Raw genomic sequence first — 17,718 nt, forward strand, 5'->3', positions numbered from 1 at the left:
TGTTTCCTCTGCTCTGGCTACTCAGATGCATTACATGTTCACATGTCTAAATCTAAAACTGAAAGTTTTGTAAGAATTCAAACAGAGGATATTTTATTTTTGTGATGCACTTAATTTCTTTTCTGCTTTTTGATGCAGTCAAAACCTATAATGTAAAAGCTGGCATCAGCTTTTCAACTGAGACTTTCCTGCACCTAGAACTGGACTTCTTGACCTTCAGAGTCTGATTCCCAGAATTCCTTACCTTCTGCCACTAATAGACTATCACAGTAAATTTCCCTGTTTCTACCTTAGAACAAGGACAGTGAAAAAGAAAAAATTGCTATGGTCTGAATAAGATAGCCCAGTATCTTACAATGAAAGGATAAAAGAGTTATCTGAAAGATGAGAAACCATGTTGAATACCACTTTTCCTAGTTTGGTAGAAGATGAAGGATACAGGGTTTCCAAATTTGAGGCAACTAACTCAACCATAATTTTTATGTTTTAGGAGAGAAAGATGTCACAACTCAACTCTCAATTTCTTTTGCAAGAAAGACTCAATGACTAGCCAGGGCTGTGAACTTTAGTGATGACTATAATTGGATTTGCTTATTTTGAGGTTTTTGTTTGCTTTATACTTTGTCCACTCATAATGTCTCTCTCCCCTAAAGGAGCATCAGGGTGAGATGAATTTCTGTGGACCAGGGCTCAGGCACCTCTTCAGTTCTTATCTGCTCAAGGCTACCAGGTGGGCCAGATAGGAGAGTCACAGAAAGGACTGTGTGCAACTGGGTGCAGACAGCCTCAGAGAGGATGTAGAAACCAAAGCTTCCAGCATGTAGTTTTGTTGCCACTCAGAAAGTTACAGAGCTGGCTGGAAATTAGGACCTTCCACAAAGGTGGGTAAAAAAACTGCTTATATGATCCCTATCACTGTCCTTTCTCTGACTTACTCTGAGTTTTCCACTTTAAACAGTTCTGTTGCTAGTTTTCTTTGAATTCTGTTTCTACTAAGTCTGTATAAGCATCAACGCTTTTTTCCCTGAAGTGTGTTTTTTCATTGCTGTGCCCTTGTGTAAAACTCATATTTTGATTTTGCTCATGCTACCACAAAGCTAATAGCATTTTAACCCACTTTACACTGCCATGAATGATGACAAAACAGCAAGCAGTGATAAAACATCTCAATAGATAGGAGGTTTCCTGGGAAACTGAAATTGTCTGAACTTTTCCAGAATCAAATTTAAAATATATAAATAAATAGTAAATGGTTACAAGACTTTTTCCTTCCCATGATGGTTCTAATAGGATCTCCTCTGAGAATTTGCTGTTATAGTTGGCCAGAAATCTGGATGAATGTCCTCTCCACATTACCATGTATTGTAATACTCTCCTGCTGTTCTGTTCCAGATTAACAGGAAATGGGAAACAAAATAATACCTTTTATACAGAAATGTATATAACAAGATTTCTTTTCTATCACTTTTTAAGAGGTGAATTTCTTGGAATTTTGTCATGAAATTTTGCCAGTGAGTCTGCTTTTTATTTAGAACAAATAAAACTATATATAAAAAGCCCAGAGGAATACTGCAGGTGAAAGGGTAAATTCCATTTCTAGGACATGCTGTTTCTGATTCTAACTTCATTTCCCTAACAACAGTTGAAGAAGTTCTTAATGAGCTTTACATAAATCCATTTTATCTAGTTAGAGCAGCAAATCAGACGTAAATGTTTTTTAAGCTACCACAAAAGACCATTTTCTAAATTGGACTGAACTGATGATGGCCATGATATCTTTCAGTATAACTATAGTTGCTTCAGTATAACTGAAACAAACATACAGAATGGTGGGTTCTGTTTTATTTTTTCATGTATTTTAGGGCCAGAAATTCTCATGTCTGAACCCTTCTCTAAGACAAGAATACAGAGCCTCATTGCAGCTCCAAGTTCAGCTTGAAGTTCATTGCATCCTCTGAAAAACAACCATCCTTGATGCTAAGTGTGCGATGGCAAAATATTTTTCTCAACGATATAAGGGTTTCTTACCTACAGTTTTAGAAATATGAACCCTTTCCTGTATTTGACTGACTAGCTCTAAACCAGATCTTGCTGTACTGCTGTATTTATATACTGCTAGGTTAAAAGCTGACAATTATCTTTTTCCAGAAACTTGATCCTGTGTTAATTCTCCTCAAGTCATCACTAAAAGACATATTGGAAAAACTTAATAACATTCATTTTCCTGAGCCTCTCAAGGCAGGTGAGACTCACCAGGTAGTGACCCTGGACCACCCCTACTGTTCCTTCTAGGACACCTTCTAGTTTGGAGAAAGGGCTGTTCTCATGCAGGAATGAAAGGCAAAACTGGAAATGTTCTGTGTATGAGGCCAGATTCCATCTTGTACAAGGAGTAGTTCAGTGTTATATTTCCCTGCTAAAAAAAAGAAAAAAAGGTGGTGTGAGTTATTATTCAGTGTGCTGTGATCACAAATGTGACACATTTGACTCATTTTCATATGCTCTCTTCAGACTTTTTATTCTTTCTTCTTGTTCTTTTGGTTCTTGTAAATGATAAGAATGTGTTTTCTGCAACAGATGAGGAACAAAGCTATTTTTTCATTCATACATCACGAGTAGGAGGTAAGTAGAAAAAAGGCAGATCATTTCTCAGGCACTTTAGCAGATCATTAAATAGCAAAATAAAATATTTATCTAAGTTTCAAGAGCTGATAAGAGAGCAGGAACAAATAATGAATTAATATTTTCTGCAGAATTTAAATATCTGTTATTGTAAAGTTTCCTTAAATTTTATTGAATTTTCCAGATTACTGGTTTTTTCTGTTTTAAAACACAATATAAAACACAGTTAAAGCAAGTACTACCTAACTAACAAGTCTGCACAATATACAAGAGAGAAAGAAACTCAGTGTGAGAGTGAACGACAACAGGAGAAGCACTTGGATATTTACCAGAAACCAATTAAATGCTCTTAAACACAGTTTTTTACAGCCCACTTCTCTGCTGAAGAACACTATATTACAAGATTTCTTCTGTGCAATTCTTTCTGGTACAAGGATTTTAATCCAAAACCTGCTAAACCCAGTCCTAATCTGTATATTCACCGAAGATCAGGCCTTATATGAGCAGAAAGGAGAAAAAGGCTACTGAATTTCTTTTAACACTTGCATTATAAAGGCATTTCGATCTGTAGGACAAAGACACCCAAAAGAGCCAGCTATGATTTGCAGTTTCTAATTACTTGCTCTGGGAGAGCAGGAGAGCTCTGCATCTCATTTTTTTTATATTTGTGTAATCATCTCTTGAGAGCAGTTCCCAACATGAGCAACACCCCCCTGTTTTCATAACATTTCAGAAACGTGCTGGCTTATTGCCCCTTCCACCTCTCTGTCCTCAGGGCACTGTTCAGCTCAAATTGTACTACTGAGAGTGAATTTGGCCCTGAGCACTTTGCCAACAATATATTAGCTACGATCCACATGTTATAACTCAAGCATGGTGAGTCTCTATCCTGCAGTGCTACTGTGCCCCTGGGCTGGCAGCTAAGCACTTTGCCATCTCAAGCACTCCTTCCATTAGCTACAGGGCTCAGGGTGTTTTAGTGATTTTTTTTCCTCCCTTTTCTTACGGTATGTGCCTTTGTCTTGTTGTTGTTTTCAGCTTCTGGCCTCCTTCAGCTATGGAAAGATACAGATTTGTTTATGTGCAGTAAAGCTTCTGCTTCCAACGACTAGCTTGCAGTGCAGAAAATATGAGAATCTCAAAGTGCTCCATTAGTGAAACTTTCTCCAGTCAGCTGCCATGTGGGTCTAATATCACCAGTGTTGCTTTTTATGTTTTTCCTCAGAGCCTGTGCACTTTGAAAAGTACCATAATTTTCTATTATATTGGATCTTTCTTAGTTAGAAAGCTGGAATCCAGGAAAAAAACACACCTGAACAAGAAAAAGCACGCATGAACAGTTTGGTTGCATATTCAAAGTATATTTTACCAGGGGCTCTCTGCATGTTATGCAAACAGTAATTAATTACTAATTCTGTGAGGCACACACACATTATGATCTAAATTATATAGCTGAGGAAACTGAGTTTCACCGAATATCAAGGTCTAGCATTTCCAGAGGCTGGTTATCCACTGGTCCCAACAAATGCAAATACCTTCCTGCTAGGCTGCCCATAAAAAGCACTGCAGATCTGGAAACAAGGCAGGAGCCCTAATTCCCAGCCCTATATTCATTGTTTTTCCTACAATTAAAAGAAAATGACACTGTTTATGATGCTTGCCTTCACCCATTTAAGAGATCTTCAGTTACTGACCACGGCCAAATCAACTACTGTAACAGTTGTTTTAGCACAGACTAGTCAATGCTTACCATGGACTGTAAAGTTTTTCTGGTTTCAAGAACAAGCATCAAGAGACTGATCTCCATGATTCAAGAAAATAGCAAAGTTAAATCCTGTCTAGTGAAAAAAAGAAACAAAGTTTTTCTAATCTCTCTGACAGTATTCCATGCTGGTGGCAAAATATTCTGCTCGAAGTTCTGCAGCTAACAATATTTCAGGATAGGGGAATTTCAAGGGCAGTTTCTTCTTTTTAAGGTTAGACAATTCTACTTTGATCTTAAGTGCTTTATGAAACAGGAAAAACTCAGAGGAAAGTCTTCTCTCGCTGCCCAAGCATTAGGGTGTGATCTGCTTTAGCCTTTTCTGTGGTAAGAGGTATTCACTTGGAATAAAGCCTGGAGTATATTTGCTATTCACATGATGGAAGAATGTTTTGTGTTTGTAACCATAGATATTGGGGCTCACAGCATCCTTTTACACCACTTTCTTACATGGTGTGGCATTTTTTTTCCGTATTTTACGATCTGATTCTCAAGAAGAAAACATTAAAGATAGCAAGTAAGCCCAGGGAGAAAAAAAAAGAAAGGTATTTGTTCTTCATGCATACTTTTGGGATCTGATGATGAAGGATTTTTTTTTGTGATTCTGATGTGATCTGGTGGTTCCATCTTTTGGATAAAAATTCCATTTCCTTTTTATCCAGCAGCAATGCATTACAAAAGAAAACATCCATCACAGAAGCACTGGGATATGTAATTTTTGCAAGTCCTGGTTCTATTCCCTGCCACTGTGCTAGATATGGAAAAACCATGAAGTTTATCTGAATATAGTTGCTGATATGATTATAGGGATGTATGTTGTTTGAAATCTGAAGCCTTTAGAATATATAACATTTCACTGAACATATGAATTAAATACAATTTCCAACTTTCGTTGTTCACTTTTGTAATAAATTATGAAAATAGTTCATAGTTTCTGCTACATCATTTTTTCCCTTCATCAGGAAGATATGTTATTTTAACAAGGGATGTGATGTAATAATCTTTCTCACCTGTTTTTCCTTTCTTTTTAGTTTTATTTTTTTTTTGGAGAGGAGGGGAGCTGTGATGTGGAATCAATAAAGAAAGGATGAAGTTATGCAGAATGGAGGATTTAATGAAAAGCAAAATACTATTCAACCATTCACTTCTCTAATCTAATATTTGTAACTAAATGGAGTTAGAATGTTGGCATCATCTCTTTGCATGTGTGAATTCAAATGAATTATTTTGCCATGGAGAACATTAGTTTAATTTTGTTCCTTAACTTAAAGCCCTGAAATCCCTGGAGATGTTTACGTTATGAACCGTTCAGGCTAGATAGCATATCTGTCTTGCACAGCACTGAACACACTATCAGATTTAAGCAAATAATAAATAACAATAACAATAAATTGTACACACAATAAACTGCCCTTAAAGTGTGCCTGGCAAAATTTCAAAGGTCTGGAATTTCTGTCTGAATACATGTCTTGAGTCAAAACAAAGCTCCCAAGTCTTCCGTTTAAACAGACCCTTTTCCCCAGAATGATCCAAGCCCAGCTGTGAAATCCAGACTTCAGGATTTAGTACCTGGGTATATGTAATTTATTTCCATGTTTTCTGTGTCTCAGTTCACTCAGTTGCTAAGAGAATACTGGAGCTGATGTCAGTGTTACAAAAATATTTCCTACTATATTTTTAATATGAAACAGTGTTGAATCTTGGGAATATATATTTTGTTCTTAGTTACTCCTATTGTGAGACTCCATAGAAAAAAATTGCATAAAAAAGCTACAAGAAAAACCCCAAACAAAAATAAACCTCAACAACAAGACTTCATCTTCTGATTCAGAGACAAGAGTGCTCTCTGGAAACTAAATATGACTAGAAAAAGAGGGGCAGGGGGAAAGACTGAAAAACACAGAACTCAAGAGTAATGCTGAACTTGCAATCAGACTTTTTTTTCATGAACTTTTAAATCATGGTTTTCATGACCACCTCCTACTGCTTTTCTAAACCCACAAAGCCTGACTTGAAACAGCCTATAGGCACTGAAAAATCTTTTTAAGACTAGCTCTCTTATGGTTGACATACCCTTGTTTCATAAGCATCCTGCTCCCTTCTGACAGACACCAACCTATCCTCTAACTATGCATTCCTTCTGATGTCTCCACCAAACCACTCCCATCATCTCCCACTTCATTCTATTCCAATGGAACTCCAACCTAACATATACAACCTTGAAGTATCCTAAATTCTACATTGTCTGTCAGTGGAAAACAGACCTGCAAGTTCATTTGTTAAAAGGCATTAACAGAAGAGCTAGACTTTCCTCTATGAGTTAATTATCATCCTTAATCTTATTTCTTAGTCAGATTATTGTATCAATGAAAAACTATAAAGTATATTTTTCCTCTGCTGATTCAGTTTGTTGTTCATGTGTAGTGTTCTGGATAAGACATTATTTTTAATTTTAGAAATATAGCAAGGAAATACACTTAACCATATCTTAATGAAAAACATGTAAATGGAGATTTAGAAAATAATTAGAGCCTCTTACTGCCCAAACTCATTTTCCAAATAATTTTAAATAGTCAGAATGGGCCGTAACTAAAATAAAATTGTAAAACTGATTTCAAACAACTGCACAATAACTAAATATCGTTCAGAATTAGTTTTTATGGGATTTGGATAACTAATTCACCAAAGCTCCTTTGAAAATCCCAGTCTGAGCTGTGTTAATTCATACTTGAAGAAGTGAAAGGAATGTGTATGCTAGTGCAAAAGTTAATTAAGAGGTGATTTTACATTCCAGATAAATGCTATGATGTTCTGGACTGGACTGGGTGGATACCAGGAATATATGACATATTTTCTCTTGCATCGGAGATCAAAGCAAAAGCAAAACATGGCTCTGATCGGGCATTCAGCCATCAAAACCTCAGGAGACATTTTATACCTCAAGATTATATATATATAAGATATAACCCCTCCAAACCCATTAAAAAATCTGTTTTGGTAATTCTTTTCAGTTGCTTTTTAAAACAAGACATTTCTATTTACTCTTTGCTCTCAGAGTAATACATTTTTCTTGAATTCCCTGCCACCCATTTCATCAGTTCACAATTTTCCACCACTCTAATCTACAGCAGCGCCTCTGCTAAAGTCTTCTAAATAAACTTCCTGGCATTTCACACAGAGAAAGCTTTTCTTTTACAAAACAACATTGATATTTTTAGAACATATGCAAATCTTTAAAAACACATGCAAACCAAATACACGAAGTACCACTTGTTTCTGGTTGTTTGGGTCGCAGCATTTTAGAGCTCCCACCAAAGCATCTGACTACCATATACTCTTTACAAGAGTGAAATCGTCAATAAACCCAAGACAGAAAAAAGACTTTAGCAAAGCCAACATTTGATAACTATTATAAAATAAAAACCCATGTTCCCCTTCAGAGGTCCCTGGTAGGAGAGCAGGTGTTGAGTAATCTATTAACAACTTTCTGCTAGTGCTGCATATATGATGATTGCTTCCCATCTTTCTCCTTTGCTCCAAATACTACACAGCAAAGAGCAGAAGACCCTTAGCAAGGCAGAGGCTGCTTGACAAATGCTCAATTGACCAAATGATTTCAGGATCACAAGACAATTCTGGCAGCTGTAGTGGAAAAAATATCCCTGAACCCAAATCGTGTAAGCAGTGAGAAAATCACCCTCAGGAATCCTTAAGGCAATCACACTGTGTACTCCAATAATTTTAGTGAGCATGAAACATGAGACAAGTTATACAAAAACAAATTCTAATTCCTTGCTGACTTGTTAGTATGTGGAATTATGTCAGGCATGGACAAGTTGTTCATAAATTTGTGGGAAATTGATGTGAGGAGTTGGGGGAATGGGGAGAGAGAAAAATTATACCTGTTCCAAGAGAAAGGACAAGATAAATTACCAAAAAAGCTGCATATGTCTGAGGCCAGGCTATTGTTTTAATCAGTTCTGTGTGGTAGGATCATATTGTTCCTCACTAACCCAAGTGATGCAAATCAGAATGAATAGTGAAAATCACAGCTCCTTCTTTATGTGCTCCGCAGTTGCTGATGGCCACTGGGAGCCCTGCCTTTCCTTGGGAAGTGCTGACACCAGGAAGGAGAAGCTGGAAGGACTGCAGCCTGCACAAAGGAAAAAGCTCTTTCCTCCTTTTTCCTCTCACATAGCTGTGCAGAACCAAAAGGCATAAAACAGCACTTGAATAAATGATTTTATTATGCAGGATACAAGAATAGGAAAGGGCTGAGTAAACAAACGCAAAGAATAAAATTCCAAAGCTTGGTGTCATTAAGAGGACCATACTCCCCATTTCACATGTCTGTATATCATTTCCTTTCCTACAGAGGCTAAAGTCAGTACTGTGACTGTCAGTATAGGAAGCTGGAACAGTCACATTACAGAGCAATTGTTTGCAGTAGAGCTGTGTCACAGAGGCAGTGGACTTCATGGAAGAAATCTCCCAACTTTTTTAAGAGTTTGCCAGCTGGCTAGCACTGCAACATCGGGGTCATAGATTTCTGACTTTCTTTTTAATAGGAACTGTATTTACGTGCAGAAAGAAGGAAGGTTTTGAGAGTGCAGGATTAAGGTGTGTTTATTTTGTGCCTGATTTCTACCATACAAAGGACTTTGTGTTAGTTGCGCAGTCATACAATAGTCTGGAGGGTAATAGAAAACCCCTGAATAGAAGGAAAGAGAATGGTATTGGAACAGGAAGACAATCACCAATTCAAGTGAAATACAAAGGAAGCACTGTGAAGGCCTGGTCCATAACCTTGACAAAGTTTTACATCATCTATATTTGATTAAACTTCATGATTTATCTGCCCTCTGAAATTAAATCATTTCAGTAATGTTACTTTGAAAAAGGAAGTCTATAAGAAAGGGGAGAGGGGGTTCCAAAGCAGTGGTACAATATGCCTCTTCTTTTGTCTTTCAGTAATATACAGTGTGCAGTCTACAAAGATACTGGAAGTGCCTCCAGGTTTCCTGTTTTGAAGAGGGAAACGTGATCATACAAGAACTGTCCATTGAACATCTTAAATCTGGTTCAAAACCACATAGACATTAACACACAAGTTCACTTTCACAATTGCAGAATACAACAATTCAACAGAATCAATCCAATGGAAAACTGTGGCTGCATCTAATAAAGTTCTTTTGTATATGTACAGTACTATAATAATAGAGGCAGCGTTAAACTTTTGCACCACTTCCTCTGAACATGCATTTTCTGAAGCCAGAGTTAGTAAACCAGAGAGGAAGGTGAGCTGCATGGTGGAAAGCAAAACAAAGTTCATTTAAACATCTCTTCTGGAATGTTTCTGTCACACAGGGATTGTTAGAGTTCCCACTTCTGCAAATTCTAAAATAATTTATTGTCTTCTAATTATTCATTTGTTGGACTCTGAATACTAATGATAAAAAAACAATTTTTAACAAGGTAGCTCTTGCTTTGTCCATGAGCTTCTAGAAAGGGTGTAAGTGCACATAAGTACTGCAGGGTTCCCAGCAGAAAGGTTGTCACTCTGTATGCAGAGGATCTATGATTTCCTGACTGCTGAAGTATGACCTTAATTCTGCCAGACTTATGGTCTTCTGAATAAGAATCTGGCAGTCAATTTTGCAGTGAATCAGAGATGGAAAAGTTGGTTCTGGGCTAAAATCAACTTCTAGATCAATTAAACATGCTGTGTAACAGTGTGAAGATTTTGTTCTGTCCATTGTAAATACGAACACCTACAGAGCTCCTCTTAAAGCTAGGATTTCAAAAGCAACTGGCCAAGTCCATTTAAAGAGATGAGCTAGAAGCCCTATTTTCTCAGTTCAACAAGAACAACTGCTCAGTGATGCTGCAAACAGGACTCACATCTTGCTGCCTGTTCTGGGACTCCTGAGCCTCACTATTTGTTGCCCTGCTCTGGAACATTTTCCAGAATGAGTATAAACCTTTGTCTTGTAGCTCTTTTGGATTTAAAGTGACTGCAGAAGCAATAAGGAGATCTGCTCTCTCATTTGTCTTGTTCATGGAAAAGTGCCATTTCCTTTGGTTTACACCTATGGGTGACTCTGAGTTTTGCTTTTGTGCTTCAGTGAATATCTAGCCTGAATCTGTCTCATCTGCTGAGTACTTCAAGCTCAAAGTAAAACCCTGGCAGGCCATGTTGTGTAGAACTTCTGTGTTCAGTCTGAAGAATCAAATCTCTTTGTTAAGACAAGATTTCCTGAAAAATCAGAGCTTGCAATGCTTGTATTTTTCAACTATCAAGAGATAACAACATGTAGATGCTAGCATGTTCCGACCTGGAAGCCCTGACTACTAGGACAATTGATGTAAAACTTACGCCAAATGTTGCACTGCAAAATCTTGTGAAGAAAGGAAGAACAAGAAGATGGATACAAATGCCTTGTTTATCTCAAAGGCATGTCCTGCAACTCTTATTCCCTGACTTTGTATTATAGAGTGGGGAATATCTAGGGTATGACAAAAATGTGTTTTGCCAATGTCTGAATTTTCTTTGTGGAAAGCAGGGCACAAAAAGAGCAATGACAGTCTTGTTCCAGCATGAAGCTGATCCACATCCAGACTCAAGAGCTACAGTCTTGAAATACTTGGGTGTAGAATCCTTCCTTATCAAGGAAAATCCAGTAATGACATCTCTTCTGAATCCAGTACCAGATGCTTCTGGAAGGAAGAATAATTTGAGGAAAAGACAACTAAAACCTGATATGGTCTCATTCACATTTCGTAGTATGTTAATATAAGTATTTGCAGAAAACCTTGTGATTTACATCTACTTGTGGAAATGCACAGATGCAAACACCATGTTTTATTTCTTACTATGGATAGGATTAATCAAGTCTATAGTGCAGAAAGCAATGGCTATAGTTATAACACAATGCAATCTGTTTTCTGGAGTGTTGTCTTATAGATAAGAAGCTACAAATTAATATTTTGTATTTAGACCAGAAATCAGAATTCCTAAAAATTTACAGTAGTGCAGGCTTTTTTTTTCCCTCTGGTTTCATCCCAAGAGTCTGGGACATGTCCACTGAAGCACATAGCTGCAGTAGTTGAAGATATTGCTGCATCCACTGCTGTCTCATCTCTCATCTTGAGGCTGCTAAAGGCAAAATTATCTGCCCACAGTTCAGCCAGTCTGTTTCATAGTTTTCACACAAATTGACCTCTGTGGGTAGTTTAAGCTCATGTGTGAACAGCAGCAGCAGAGATCTGAGCATGATCCTGCTGCTGCTTCTCAAGGGCAGACATGCAAGGAAATGAGCTGCGACAGCTGCAGCTGAAAGCTCTGCAGCGGGGCAGAAGGTGGGAGACCACTGGGAGAAGAGCTGCCCACCCCAGCTGTGCACTGTCATTGCTCTGCAGAGCTGCTGCAGGATTGCCCCTGTGAGGCCCAGGACGTGGCTTCGGCTTCAGAGAACAAAGGTTACCCACTACCTAATATTTAAACAGTTTAAGCTTACATGTATATTGTTACCTCAAGTGGCTTACGGTGAGCTAGTAGAGGAGCCTCTGTAAAGAGATCTGAGAGAGAGAAAACAGGAGTCCTGAGAAGGAGGGCAGTTCTACAACAGGGTGTCTATTCGCACAGCACTAGACCTCACAGGGAACAAATCCCGGTGGAGTGAAAGCAATGTGGCTTCCAGCAGCTTTTGCTGATGGGAAGCACTGCAGATCTGCAGTGTCTCTGGTTAGCTAGCAGATATTTTATTAACTAAGAACTATGGGAAAGGAAAGCCCTAGGACAAACAGACTATTAAAAATGCAGAAGAACAGTTCAGCAAAGGAAGAAATGGGCTTCCAAATATTTATATTTTTTTACACTTGATCAAAAAATTGAATAAGCTTGATTGTTTATAAACTCCTGGAATAGTTTAGTCTGGAAGGAAGCTCTGCAGAAGGCCCACACTCAAAGCACAGCCAAAGCCAAATTTAAAGTTGGATCCAACTTGGAAATTAGATCATGTTGCTCAGCTATTATCGATGGCTAACCAACCTGAAAAAAAATTTAAACAGCTGTTTGCTAAAGGGTAGCTTTCTCATCCTTTAAATAAGTGTTCACTGTGCCTCTTATTTTATGCCACAGCAGAACGAAGAGACCAGACTTCGTTCAGCAGGTTACCATGAGTTTGACATCACAAGAGTCCTGTAAGAGCTACGTTGAGAGAGCAGTGCACACACCCAACCTTACTTTAAAACATGACCATAAAGTGACCATAAAGACATGCTGAGGTAAACTGCAGTGCGCAGCTCTTCCTGGGACAGACCACAGTAAGCATCTCTCACAGCACAACTAAAGCAGCTCGTCATGGGATGACTCACAGCATTAGGCAAACTGAAGTAAAAATACTGCTTCTTTAACATTTAATTAAAGGTTAAAAAGAAAACTGTGTTATAGAAAAATGTTTTAAATAATAATAAAAACAAATACAGTCTTGTACCACACAGAGAAGCAAGAAGACATGCCTCAACAACTGTGGCTGCATCTGCACTGTTTTCTCTGAAATCACAATGCAAATACAAACTCGTTCTATGCAGGTTATGTTCTCAGCTACCAGGTCAAAAAGTCAATAGAAAAAAAGCATGTTATGAAAACCTTATGTTTGACTGTAAACTGCATTGAGAATTCACTGAGGTTCTTAGCAGGATAACACGATTCAGTGTAATTCAGACGATGGGCACACCTGCCTCAGAATGGAGGAAAATAAAGCCTGAGAAGACATGCTTCCGTGGCTGACTGAAGACAAACAAAAGAGTGTACAGTGAGATTTCCAGTCTCAATGCATCAAAGTAGATTTGGCACTGTTTGTGAGATCTTATTTTTGGACCAATGTTCCAATCTCAGATATAAAGCCTCTTATTTTTAGTATGCCAATGTTTGAAAAAAATATTCGAATATAAAATATGTTTAAAAACATATCTGCATAAAATTAATTGTATTGCTGGATTAAACACTTCTAATTTATTTATTTATTATTCAGCCAGAATTATTTAGCAACAAGCTCTAGCTCTTTTAATCTCTCTGCCTCTCTCAGAGTTGCCGATAACGAACAATATTTCTGGTTCTCCAGCTGCAATTAAGAGTGCTATTCTTCTCAAAAGAAAGGGAAACATCTGTGTTTGTATCATGTTATGTTAACCACCTAGCAGCTGGATCACAGCACTAGGAACGTAGCCTGGCAACTCTAAAGGACTCTAGAGAATTAGAGCCCAGAGACCATAGAATAGTGACAAGAGTTTGGTACAGACTCATATCAAGCTGCTGTGAAAAAATACCAGGTTTTTAGGGGTGCTTGTTCTAGCATCAAAATACATAAGGTATGTTATCATAAATCAGCTTTACAAGCAAAGCTTATAAAGAGAAATTAGCTACACCTAAACTATATTGCAGAGATTGAAACCACAATGTCAAAACCTGTCTTTTTTTTTTAAAGCAGGTAAATTTAAGTTTGCTTACAGAGCAAATTATTATTTAACTCCTTTCTCCCACAAGCCTTTGTTGTCTGGACAGACAAGTTCTGACAAATCTTCCTGGGAAGGTTTAAGGAGAATTCAGTTAACCCTCTGCTACCCCTCCCACCCCTTGGAAGGAAACATTGCCTGGCCCTAGAAAGAACTATTTAAGCCAGAAGCAGCATTCAGCCCAGGGGAGGTAACAGCTTAAATTGGCATCTCTTTCTTCACTGCACGTGGTTTGGAAACTAAGAGTTTACAAAGACCACACCTACTCCAGCCAAGACAACCTTGCAGATTATCTTTACCAGAAACTTCATGCTTTGGTAGCCCTGAATGAGTCTGGTTTGATGGCTCATAAGACAGACTGTGAGCACTGATGATTATACCAATGCTTTGATGCTTTCTGCCTTATGTCAGTAAGGTTCACTAGGCCCTCGAAAAATAGCTTTATATTTAAACTGCTCTTGCTTATGCTTTCGGATGTTTCATTTCTTTTAACTGTGAGCTTAATGGCTACTTTTAACTTATTTTAATAATTTTCACTCACAAATTACTACCATCTAATCTCGGTTTTGACAGAATTCTTGGAAAGCTGTTTCTGAAGAAATACACACATTTTAGTGGCCTTAAATGAAACTTAGGTTCAGAATAACACGCAGAAGCTTATTGGCACAGTGTACTGTGCCAAATTAAATAACAAAAAGTTCATGGTTTTTTTATTTAGTCATTGACCAAGAGAGTCCTGAAAATTCCTTATGGAAGATCTGCAGAATAACCTCTATAATGTTGTTTTGTATTTAAGAAGCTTCCAAGTTAAATAAAAAATCCCTCTGCTCACTCCCTGGAAGCACATTCAGATCTCCTCCCTATAGCTGCAAAGCAACATGTTGCACAGCCCTTCTCCTGAAAGCAGTTTGTTCCTTCCTGAGCAAGCAACTACCGGGCACACAGCTCTGCCTGTCCCGCAGAACGATTTAGAGTGTAAATAAATGTAAATGTCTCTATCAGATGCACAGCTGGAGAGATCCTGCCTGCTGGGTGCATGACAGAGAGCACAAGGGTGTCCAGCTCATTGTAGGACTGTATGAATACCTGAGTGAATGGGATATGTCAAAGTAGTGACTGCATATGAATTAAATCTTTGCTTTTGGTAAAGCTGCAGGGAACAAATAGTTTCATTGCCAGTTAAAAAGGGAAGGCATTTCAAGTCAATACCTTTGAGATTTTTTTAATCTTTCTTTTTCACCATAATGAATGATTAGACTGAACCAAAGCACCACAAATCTGTTTCCTATCTCTTCCTCCTCTTGTAAACTAAAAAAAGAAAAATGTTTATAGGTCTTCCAACTACAGAAAACTGTATATTTATTTTGTTCACTGGGAATTTTACACACTACAACAATACAGAATTGTGCAAGGGTTAGTAGGAAACCTGCTATTATTTCTAAAACATGCATTGTGATATTATTAGAAAGGTTTATAGACCATGCTTTCACTTTGATGCTAAAAATAAATTAGACTAAAAATAATTTCTGCTGCTAATAATTTCTCTGATTATCTTTACATTCAAGCACTTATTCATTTTGTTTCCATTATAAAAAAATTTATATTATCCTGTATCATATAGGCTTGAATAAAGATGTTCAATATATGTTGCTCTTTTCCCAGCATAATTAACTTGCAGGCAGTATGAAAATAAATTAGACTAAAAATAATTTCTGCTGCTAATAATTTCTCTGATTATGTTTACATTCAAGCACTTATTCATTTTGTTTCCATTACAAAAAAATTTATATTATCCTGTACCATATAGGCTTGAATAAAGATGTTCAATGTATGTTGCTCTTTTCCCAGCATAATTAACTTGCAGGAAGTATGTGGGCTAGGTCAGCTCAGACATATCCATTTACTTTTCCTTTGGAATGTCCCACAGGGTCAAGCAGTGCACAAAGGACAGTAGTTTGTGGTGTGATTTAACATTTGTAAACCCAGTGCACTCATCTGTCTGCATTGCTCTCATGTTTTAAATGCTTTTATGTGTATTGCAGCTACACCCAGCAGCCCAAGACACACACCGGGACTAAGTGCTACACCTGCACACACCAATCAGCCACCCTGGTTTCAAAGACTAAGCCTAGAGGTTGTCTTCTGGGTAAACATTTGATTGCTTTCCTTCATCCCCACACACACTGATGTTAAGTCTCACCGGTTACAACAAACAATTCCAGGGAGGTCTATTTTCAGGATACCTCCTCAGCCTGGCGGTAGGATTTGGACTTTATTGTTCCCAAGGCCTGTCTAACATCAGATGAAATCAACACACTGCTCTGTGACAGTTGATCTAGTTTCATTAAACTAGCCAGTACAGTACTAAAGAAATGCTATTTCTAGCAGTGATTTCTCACAACGTGATTGCACAGTCAGTGGATGCTCACGAAATACCCCAAAGATTCAAGGAGTTGGCTGCCATGAATGTTCAGATAGAGTTAGCCATGGGCTCCAGGGCAGGTAGTCTTTACCAAAGAGCACAAGAGAGGCTTATTTGACATAAAGTTGCTTTCAAGCACTTCAGAAAATCAAAAGGACACTATCATGACAAAGATAACGATGAACATTTTCCAACACCTTAGCCGTCTTTACAATTGTAACATTTCCAAATGTGGAAATGTCACAGTTCTGCCATCCAAAATCCATTTCACAGTCTGCCTGGCTGCTCTATTGGGCTTTTTCATAGAGCAAAAACAAAGCATAGATAATCTAAAGTAACTTTCCCCCCATGCCTAGAAGGTATCACTGTCTAGGCTCCCGGCCAGATGTCATCATATGCTGCAAATGCTCTTGGTCACACGGATAATTGCCTGCTGACATTCAAATCCACCCTTCTAGCCTTTCATATCTGTGTTATTCTCCTGGGTCTGTGCCTACACAGATATCATTTAAGATCAGATCACATAGTCATGACAAGCAGGGAACTCCAGCCCACTGTGGTAACTGAACCTTTGACACAATTTCTGGACTTAAGTACAGAGAAGAAAAAGACAACAAAGGAGATGAAGGCATGGCTGGAACTCACTGGGTATTCTTTGAGATAAAGAGACAGTAGAAACAGTAGACAGTATTTAAAGACGTGCAGAAATGTCTGAGGCTTGTTTTCCAGATTGGCATTTTGACTACATTTTAAAAGTTCTACTTGCCAGCTGCAAAATCTCCATTGCCTTCCAAAGTCAAACCCACCTACCACATCTATATCCAAGACTGACCTTAAATGGTCCAGCTCCTGACAATGCAGGTCTTCCATACTTCCAGGTTCTCTTGAAATAGGGCTCCTCTTTCCATGATCAAGCAGGAGCTACAAATCGAGAGAGGTTTGGTTTTGTTGGGGTTTTTTGGGGGGCTGGGAAAGGGGTGTTTATTTGTTTGGGGATTTTTTCAGAAGATTCATTCATGGTATTGACACTGAAAATACCTATTTTAAAAATGTGATTCTGACCCTTCCCTAACCACTCAATTAAATAAATGTTTGAAGGATAAACTACAGTTTGATTGGAACAACTATATATAGACACATCTCATGTAATTCAAACACAATCATCTGTTTAAAAGGTAGAGTTTAATAGTCAGATATAGTACATTCAGTATAATGTAAACTACTAAGAGCTTAATCAAGCGCTGATAAGGATAAAATTTCCAGTATGGACACCCAGCCCATGAAAGGTCTGTTTTTCTTAGCATACAGACAAGTGAAATAATAGGAACATATGAAACACATTGAGATATCTCATCTCTTTCTGTGTGTGCTTTAAAATGAGCAATTTTCATGTCAG

At 37.9% G+C, this 17,718-nt stretch overlaps 1 long non-coding RNA gene across 2 annotated transcripts in view; it reads right to left on the reverse strand.

The window, feature by feature from the left end:
- LOC121671636 overlaps window positions 1–17,239 on the reverse strand; it is a 296,300-nt gene extending 279,061 nt beyond the window's left edge. For both annotated transcript variants that reach the window (XR_006018558.1, XR_006018559.1), the window contains exons 1-2: window positions 17,155–17,239; window positions 2,254–2,416 (exon numbers count right to left, since the gene is read on the reverse strand). This is a non-coding gene — a long non-coding RNA (uncharacterized LOC121671636). The remainder of the gene's footprint in view (window positions 1–2,253; window positions 2,417–17,154) is intronic.
- Between the last annotated feature and the right edge of the window lie 479 nt (window positions 17,240–17,718).

This window comes from Corvus kubaryi, unplaced genomic scaffold, assembly GCF_017639235.1.
Source record: "Corvus kubaryi isolate FWS band 111438036 unplaced genomic scaffold, C.kubaryi_AGA036_p1.0 37398, whole genome shotgun sequence".
NCBI classification, from domain to species: domain Eukaryota; kingdom Metazoa; phylum Chordata; class Aves; order Passeriformes; family Corvidae; genus Corvus; species Corvus kubaryi.